The 9808-nt window shown below is 40.1% G+C and overlaps 1 non-coding gene across 1 annotated transcript; it reads left to right on the top strand.

Annotated features, from left to right (window-relative positions):
* The first annotated feature begins 424 nt into the window (after nt 1-424).
* On the top strand, nt 425-532 carry LOC132168301 (small nucleolar RNA R71). The gene has a single exon (XR_009438819.1). It is a non-coding gene; the product is annotated as a small nucleolar RNA R71 (small nucleolar RNA).
* Nucleotides 533-9808: the final 9276 nt, after the last annotated feature.

Genomic DNA, 9808 nt, shown 5'->3' on the forward strand with positions numbered 1-9808 from the left:
AAGATAATGTTGAGACCAATTGATGAGAGATGTCTTCTGATCTGCAATTGAAAACATCGGACAAGTCTTAATGGTGTGGTCAATATGGGAACATATGGCACATACCTAGACTTGTGCAACTTGTTCAACAGGAGCATTGCTATGATTAGTCATAGCTTTCACAAGCATGTCTAGCTTTTTCTCCATGGCAGCCATTTGAGCCTGACTTCCACCATTGGTGCTCTCTTCATGTATGCCTTTTCCTATGAATCCTTGTCTCCCTTTAGATGGGAATTGTTGGGAGTGCTCACTCAATGTCTCGAAGAGCTCCATGGCTTCCTCGCTGCTTTTCTCCATCAACATGTAACCACAAGTTAAATCTACAAGACTCTTGTTATGATCATTTAAACCCTCATAGAATGCCAGTACCTGATCGTCTTGAGATATATTGTGATAAGGGCATCTGAGAAGTAGCTCATTAAAGTGTTCCCATGCCTCTAAGAAAAGGTCTCCATCTCTTTGCTAGAAAGTCAGAATTTCCATTCTCAATTGCCTTGTCTTTTGGGCTGGGAAAAACTTCTTTAAGAACTTTCTGGCCATCTCTTCCCAAGTATGAATAGAACCTGCGGCCAAAGAATTCTACCATATCTTAGCATTATCTTTTAAAGAAAAAGGGAAGACGGTTAACCTGATTTCATCTGGAGTTAAACCCTGAACAATCTGAGTCTTGCAGAGATCAAAGAATTCTCGAATATGCCAATATAGGTTCTCTGTTGGTGTGCCTTTATACCATATTGAGCAGCGGAGATAAATTGTAACTGCTCTGCACAATGGGTTGGAAGTTAATGCATGATGGTTGGTTGAGGATCTGGGGACTAAATGAATTTTTCATAGGTCTTCGCACCGGAGGTGTATTGTTTCTCAACATGATTAAAACAAAAAGAAAATGAAAAAACAAAAGAAAAATAGAAATAGAAATAAAAGAAATAAATCATATCGATAATTAAAACAATTTCTATACTGCTATTCGAATTTGCGATCGATCACACTTGCTAGTGCGCTCGATCGCACTGGTGAGCTCAATCGCCCTAGAATCGGCGCTTGAGCGCTATTGTTCACAATTACCTACCTAAATTAATAGGCAAATAATTGTGTGTTTTACCCGCAAGTGCACGAGGTCAACACAGTAGTATAATGTGCAAATACAGAATCATTCCCACGAGGATTGCTGAATCTTGCTTAAAATCAATTCCAAAAGTAAACTAAAACAAAGATTGGGTTAAGTTGATAATGATAAAAAGGTAAGGCTTTGATATCCACCGCTAATTATATTTAGCTAATATATCAACATGCCAATGTTTTGATCATGTTATGAATATCTAATGTTTGTCAACCTAAGGGCATTGGTGTCTACTCCTTAAGCTATTGATTTCCCTAAGCAACGAATTAGGCATGGATGTCTACTCTAATTCTTTTCTTTCGTAAAGGATTTAACATGGGTGTCTACTAAGTTGCTCTTTAAGAAAACATAAAAACTGTGGAAATCGACAAACACATGAGGCCTAGGGCATGAGTGTCTGCTCCCGGTTCCCCATGTTGATTAACCCAAGAACCCGGTGTGGATTACTTTTGTTACTTATGTTAAACCCAGGACTCGGTCATCCAAATTGATTTAACTAGCTAGTCCATACCACATGCACATGTTGATCAGGCACACACATATGAGGAATTCATGAAACTAGGTATTAATCAAGTTAGATATGATAACAAGATCATCACAAAGGCGCCAATATTGAAATTTTAAATAAACAAAACTAGGGCTTCAATCTAGCCCTACTAATACATTAGCTACACATAAAATTGATGTAAAACATCTTCATAAAATAAAAGAAAGGAAAAGAATAAACCCGAGACTTGAACTTGAAGAGCTCCTATTCTTCTCCTTACAAGGCATATCTATTCTAGAGGCTTAAGGGTCTATTTATAGGCTTTAGAAGTCCTTGACAAAGTAGTAAACCTAGGGATTTCGTAGAGTTTCAAAACTTATTACAATTGGGAGTTGGAAAACCCTAATATGGAAAGAATGACAACCTGGCCGCCACTTGATATGTCTCTTACGCACGGGTGTGATCGATCGCAACCCGTGTGCGCTCGATCGCAACCCGTGTGCGCTCGATCACAGGTCTGCGATCGATCCTCTTCTGTTGTGCGCTCGATCGCTCCTAGCTTGAATTGTGCTTTGTCTTCTTGGATACTACGCTCGATCGCAGGTACCCTATGATCGATCGCAGATTCAGAGAGCTCCCAATTTTCCATCTTCTCTCTTTTGAGCCCAAATCATCTAGATTTACTTCATTTTCTTCCAAAAGCCTACAAAAGTATGAAAAACACAAAAAGGAATTAAAATGACCTAATTAACCAAAACCAAAGGATTAAAACATGTAAGTTAAGGGCTAAAAATATGAATATTTTAGCACTTATCAAGCGCACCTCTAGAGACAGAACAAGAACTGCGGAAGACTAGAAAAAAAAATTAATTAATTAAAAAACTAAGGAAAAAAAAATTCCAAACAAAATCAAACAATCCCCGGCAACGGCGCCAAAAACTTGTTGTGCTAAATACTATCTAAATTAATAGATAATATTTAGTATGTTTTACTTGCAAGTGCACAAGATCAAACGATAGTATAGTGCAGCAAGTACGAGATCGATCCCACGAGGATTGTTGATTTTATTTAGAATTGGTTAAAAATATCAAGTTGTCACTAAATTGATATTATGAAAAATAAATAAAAAGATATAAAGATAAAGTTAAGGTAGGGCTTTGATGTCCGCCACTAATTATACTTGGATAATATAACAATATGCCAATGATCTAATCATATTATGAATACTTAATGTTTGCCAACCTAAGGGCATGGGTGTATACTCCTTAAGCTATTGATTTTCCTAAGCAACGAGTTAGGCATGGGTGTATACTCTAACTCTTTTCTTTCTCAAATGATTTAGCATGGGTGTATACTAAGTTTTTCTTTAAGAAAACATAAATCTATAGAAATCGACAAACACACGGAACCTAGGACATGGGTGTATACTCTCGGTTTTCCATGTTGATTAACCCAAGAATCCAGTATGGATTTATTTTGTTACTCTTATGAAACACAGGACTCAGTTATCCAAATTGATTTAATTAACTAATTCATACCACATGCATATAATGGCCAATCACATACATATGAGGAATTCAAGAAAATAGGAATTAATCAAGTTAAGCAACACAATATGATTATCGCAAAGGCGCTAATATTGAAATATTAAATAAACATAATTAGGGCTTCAATATAGCCCTCATTAAGAGTTAGTTACACATAATTAACATAACACTAATAAGAAAAAATGTAAAGACAGAACTGAAAATAGCTCCTAGAAGTAGCCTCCAATTCCTCTCCCCAAAGTTGTCTCCTTGAAATTGTGAGGCGTAGAGGTCTATTTATAGGGCTTAAGAGAGTCCTAGAAGCCCTAGTAATCCTAGAAAATTTGGAGATTTAAGTCCTAGTCCAATTGGGATAAAGAAAACCTAAGTCCAAATCGGAATAGGATTTGTCCAGAATTGTGTTCCTATCTTATGGGGTGCAATCCGAATTAGGAAAATTCTATTTCACAATCCTTTGTATAATTTTGAGTTAGCTTTCCAATGCCATTTGAATAACCTCAATCAGATATTTGAACTGAAAGTTATGATCAAAATACCAAGACGTGTGCAGGATCCAAATTTGAATCCAATATGATTTTGACTCCAATTTGAGAAATTTCAATTTAATTATTTCCTTTATTTGATTAAACTTAACCACATCATATTATGATTGGTTAAGCTTAATCATATCTTCTAGGTCTTCCCAATTTTCCCTTTAAGCTTGGAACTTTTCCGGAAACGCTTTCTTTTCTTTCAAAAACCTATAAAACAAAGAAAATACAAAAAGGAAATAAAATAGCATAAACTAACAAAACTAAGGAATTAACAAATATAAGTTAAGGGCTAAAATATGAATATTTTGGCACCTATCACCTCGCTCATTATCTCCTTCCTCAATCCTCCACTCTCCGATACACACACATGCTTAAAATGGGTAAGCAACCCATCATCCTTGAGACAAAACTCCCTTGCCTTTCCTTCTTCAAGCAACTGCTTGATCTTGGCACACTCAGGGTCCTCCAATTGAGCGACTTTGATCCTTGCAAGCAATTATGACAGAACCATCAAGTTAGCCAAGTGTACGGGTGCACCTTTGTCTACTACTTCCAATCCCATCCCGACAAACTCCCTAATCAACTGAGATTGAGAAATTCCAAGAGTGGCAAGCTCCACCATTGATTTCCTGCTCAACGCATCTGCCACTACGTTAGTCTTGCGAGGATGATAATTGATCTCACAATCATAATTCTTGATCAGCTCCAACCACCTTCTCTACCTCATGTTGAGATTGTTGTCCAAATATCTACCTAAATTAATAGGTAAATAATTCTACGTTTTACATTCAAGTGCACAAGGTCAACATATTAGTATATGGTGCAAGTACAGGATCATTCCCACGAGGATTGCTGAATTTTGCTTAAAAATAAATTCCTTAAGTAAAACAAAGATTGATTGTTTATGTGATGATAATAAAAGGTAGGGCTTTCTTATCCACTACTAATTTATTCAGCTAATATAACAATATGCCAATGCTTTGATCATGTTATGCATATCTAATGTTTGTCAACCTAAAGGCATGGCATATACTCCTTAAGCTATAGATTTCCCTAAGCAACGAGTTAGGCATGGCGTATACTCTAACTCTTTTCTTTTCTAAGGGATTTAGCATGGTGTATACTAAGTTGTTCCTTAGGAAAGCATATACTCTATGGAAATCGACAAACATATGAGGCCTAGGGCATGGGCGTATACTCCCGGTTCCCCATGTTGATTAACCCAAGAACCGCGGTGTGGATTCTTTTGTTACTTTTATTAAACCCAGGACTCTGCCATCTAAATTGATTTAACTGGCTAGTCCATACCACATGCATATGTTGATCAAGCACACACTTATGAGGAATTCATGCAAGCAGGTATTAATCAAGTTAAATAGCATAACAAGATCATTACAAAGGCACCAATATTGAAATATTAACTAAACATAACTAGGGCTTCAATCTAGCCCTACAAAATAAATTAGCTACACATAAAGTTGATATTAAACATCTTCATCAAATAAAAGAAAAGAAAAGAATAAACCTGAAACTTGAACTAGAAGAGCTCCAATTCTTCTCCTTCTAAAAGTCTCTCTACACTAGAGACTTAAGCGTCTATTTATAGGCTTTATAAGTCCTTGACAAACTAGTAAACCTAGGAATTTCGTAGGGTTTCAAAACCTATTACAATTGGGAGTTGAAAAACCCTAATATGGAAAGAATGACAATCTGGCCGCAACTTTGATGTGTCTCCAGCGCACGGGTGCGATCGATCGCAACCCGTGTGCACTCGGTCTCAGGCCTGCGATCGAGCCTCTTCTGTTGTGCACTTGAGTGCTCGTGGCTTGCTTCATGCTTTGTCTTTTGGTACTGCGCTTAATCGCAGGGAACCTGTGATCGATCGCAGTGTCAGGGGCTCCCATTTTTTCCATTTTCTCTTTTTGAGCCCAAATCTTCCAGATTTACTTCATTTTCTTCCAAAAGCCTACAAAAGTATGGAAAACACAAAAAGGAATTAAAATGACCTAATCAACTAAAACCAAAGGATTAAAACATGCAAGTTAGGGGCTGAAAATGTGAATATTTTAGCACTTAACAGAGCTCCTTTTGGATAAAGAAGTACTTCAAGCTCTTGTGGTCCGTTTAGATCTCACACTTCTCACCATACCAATAGTGTCTCCAAATCTTTAGACCAAACACAACGGCTGCCAACTCCAAGTCGTGTGTAGGATAGTTCTACTCATAAGTCTTCAACTGACATGAAGCGTAGGCAATAACATTGCCATTCTGCATAAGCACGCATCCTAAACCCTTCTTAGAGGCGTCGCTATACACTACGAAATTGCTAGATCCCGTAGGTAATGCCAACACATAAGCAATTATCAGGCGCTTCTTCACCTCCTGAAAACTCTTCTCACACTTGTCGGTCCAAATGTAGCGAGTATTCTTCTTGGTCAAAGTAGTAAGTGCTGCTGATGACTTTGAGAAATCCTTAATGAAGCGTCAGTAGTAACCAGCGAGTCCTAAGAAACTTCGGATCTCGAACACACTAATTGGCCTAGTCCACTCCACTATTGCCTTTACTTTCTCCGGGTCAACCGCTATGCCATCTCCGAAAATCTCGTGGCCAAGGAAAGACATGCTATCCAGCCAAAACACGCACTTCTAGAGTTTAGCATACAGCTGTGCCCTTCGAAGCCTTTACAATGCTTTCCGTAGATGCTCCTCGTGCTTCTCCGGCGTCTTTGAGTAGATCAGAATGTCGTCAATAAAGACCACAGTGAACTGATCCAGATAGTCTTGAAAGGACTCTGTTCATCGTGTCCATGAAGATAGCTGGCGCATTAGTTAGTCCGAAAGACATAACTAAGAACTCGTAATTTTCGTACTGAAGGCCATCTTAGGAATGTCCTCTTCCTTCATCCTCACTTGATGATAGCCTGAGCGCAAATCGATCTTAGAAAACATGCGCGCTCCTTGCAACTGATCCAACAGATTGTCAATCCATGGCAAAGGATATCTGTTCATCATCGTCACCTTGTTCAACTCGTGGTAGTCGATACACATCCTCATTGACACGTCCTTCTTCTTCACGAACAACACTGGCGCTCCCCATGGTGATGAACTAGGGTGGATAAAAACTTTATCCAGAAGCTCTTGGAGCTGTTCCTTTAGCTCTTTCAATTCTGACGGCGCCATCCTATATGGTGCCTTTGATATAGGATTAGTGCCTGGCACGCACTCAATCCCAAACTCCACCTCCTTCTGTGGTGGCAACCTAGAATCCTCTGTTGAAAAGACATCTGGATAATCTCGCACCACAGGAATGTCTTACAGGCCCTTCTTCTCTTCCTTAATTAGGGTAACGACGAATGCCAAAAATGCTTGCCCTCCTCCGAGAATAAGGTTTTGGGCCGAAAGGCCAAAATCGTCGAAGGTAAAGACCTCACTCGCGATCCAACATACGTCACTTCTCCTTCTCCCTATGACCTAAGCGTAACTTGCTTCTAAGCGAAGTCGATAATCGCCTGATGCTTTTCCAGCCAATCCATTCCGAGAATAACGACGTAACTAATCATAGGGAGAACAACTAGGTTTGTAGGAAATACTCTTCCACAGATGCTGACAGGGCATCCGCAAACTACACGCTTACAGACCACAGTTTTTCCTACGAGGGTAGTTACAGCTAGACCCGGTTCCAAAGTTCGTACTACAAGTCTAGATAGTCTTACAAACGTAAAAGATACGAAAGAGTGAGTAGCCCCTAAATCAAACAAAACTGAAGCTTCAAATCCAGGTATAGGGACATTACCTGTCACTACTTCTGATCCTCCTTCCAATTCTTCTAGAACAAGCGCGTAAACCTGAGCTGGTGCCAACGGTTTTTGGGCTCCTCCCTTGCCCACACAGTCCTTGCTGAAGTGACCGAACTGGCCGCACCGGTAGGAAGTCCAGGCCGCCATCCCGCATTGTCCCCAGTGAGCTCGGTTACACTTCCTGCAAAGTTTTGGTATCTGACCCTTCTGTGTTGAAACTTGAGGGTTACCAGAGGTATGTCCTTGTGACCTCTGCAATGGAAAACTCCCCACTGCCATCCTCTTAGCTGGCCTGGCTCCTCCTGTGTACCAGGTCCTTGAGCCCTCCTCTTCTGATCTGCGTGCTCAGCCACATTCTCCTTCAGGCTCTCTACGTAAATCAAAGGCCGATCCACCAACTGAGAGAAATCTCGGATGTCAAAACAACTCATCATAATCCGAATGTGAGAGTTCAAACCTCGCTCAAACTTTTTCTCCTTCTTTTCCTCATTCGGGATGAGGTACATGCTAAAGCGTGATAGTTGCAGAAACTTCGCGGCATACTCAATCACCCACATTCCTCCCTAAACCAACTCCAGAAACTCTAGTGCCTTCGTCTCCTGCACAACTCAGGGAAAGAAGTGTTGATTGAACTCGTGCTTAAAGATGTCCCAAGTAATGGCAGTCTATAATCCCAAGCAAGCTCCGCCTTCTTGTTCTGCCACCAGCGCTTGGCCTCCCCCGTTAGCTTATAAGTAGTATAAGCCACCTTCTGCTCATTAGTACACCCAGTTGTAGCTAACAACTCCTCCACATCATTCAGCCAATTCTCAACACTGATGTGATCGCCTCTTCCATCAAAACTCTCTGAGTGATGACTACAGAAGTCCTTCAAAGATCACCCAATCCATTCAACTGGCTGCCTTGCAACCTCATCACGATCTAAGGCTGACACTAGCTAGCCAATTGCGTCCATCACTTAATTACCCGAGGGTACGGCTTTATAGACTGGGATGTTCTTAAGCTCGGGGTGAACACTCCCTTCAGGGCTCCCAAGTTCTAGCGTGTTAGGTCCAATTCCAGGGTTCCTTCGGGTATGGCATTCTCTGCAACGAAAGGCAGAGTTAAAACTGACTCGTCTAGAACCGAGCAACCAAATATAGAGGCTAAGTCCTAACAACCTATCTATCCTAAACTCTAGTGTGATCATGGCCTAAGTTCTCTTTTCCATTATCCTATAGTCTTTTCAGAGCACACGGCTCTGATACCAACTGTAATGACCCTGATGGGCAAATCAATTAACTAGTAATTGACCTTATGGTTCGTCTCCCTGCCCTATCTCTCGTGGAATAAGACTTCGGGATTTCAACTTTTATTGTCGAAACGAGAAAATCTCAACATAAGACTTTCAAAAACTATAGGAAATAGAGTGCAGTAAATTTAACACCCACACAACATGCACCAGAGTAAATATAAAACCTCATGATATATAGATAACCATAAAATATACCGGTCATCAGACCGTCATCAAAATAGGATTACTAAACCATAACATAAAGTCATAACATTATTCCAACAAAAGATCAACAGATCAAATCCTAGATCTAAGCTTAAGCAAGGCAAACGAGATTAAAATCTCGATCATATCATCACGGGCAGTTCCTCCATCCTTCCACATAGACTTCAACCAAACCAGCTCCAAGTCCTCAAAAATGACCCGAATCAAGTCCTATGCTATCACCCAAGTCGACTCCGACAGCATCCTCTTCTAGGATAGCTAAACCGCGCAGATATTCGTGATGATAAGGGAAAACATAAACAAAAAGGGGGGTAAGTCTAAGACTTAGTGAATGTTAACGCAAATAATGCCCATGCTAGTTTAATAATGAACTCCATTTTCATAAAGCAAGAAACAGTTCTATATGATAGTTTTTATCATGAATGTGGTATAGATATATGATACATGCATACGATATAGAATGACAGTCATAGTTCAACAGTATGGTCTACTCGAGATATTTCCCCTTTCCAGCAGGGTTAGTGCTGTCCCGAGGGACCTGTAATACAATGCTAGTGCCCCAGCCATTGTACAGTACCGTACATAACACTAGCGACACAACCGAGTCCAGCCTCGGGTGGCCCACACCATTAATGATGTCCGTCCTCTAGTAACCTAGCCATTTGGGAATGGCTGCACCAGGTCACAAAACCATTTGATCCAAATCCCACATAACACTCATACATTTGACCATAAAGCTAATATGTATATTAAGCCCATGGCCATTATACTGCACGTACCGGTGTAC

This window comes from Corylus avellana, chromosome ca1 (genome assembly GCF_901000735.1).
Source record: "Corylus avellana chromosome ca1, CavTom2PMs-1.0".
In the NCBI taxonomy this organism is placed as follows: Eukaryota; Viridiplantae; Streptophyta; class Magnoliopsida; order Fagales; family Betulaceae; genus Corylus; species Corylus avellana.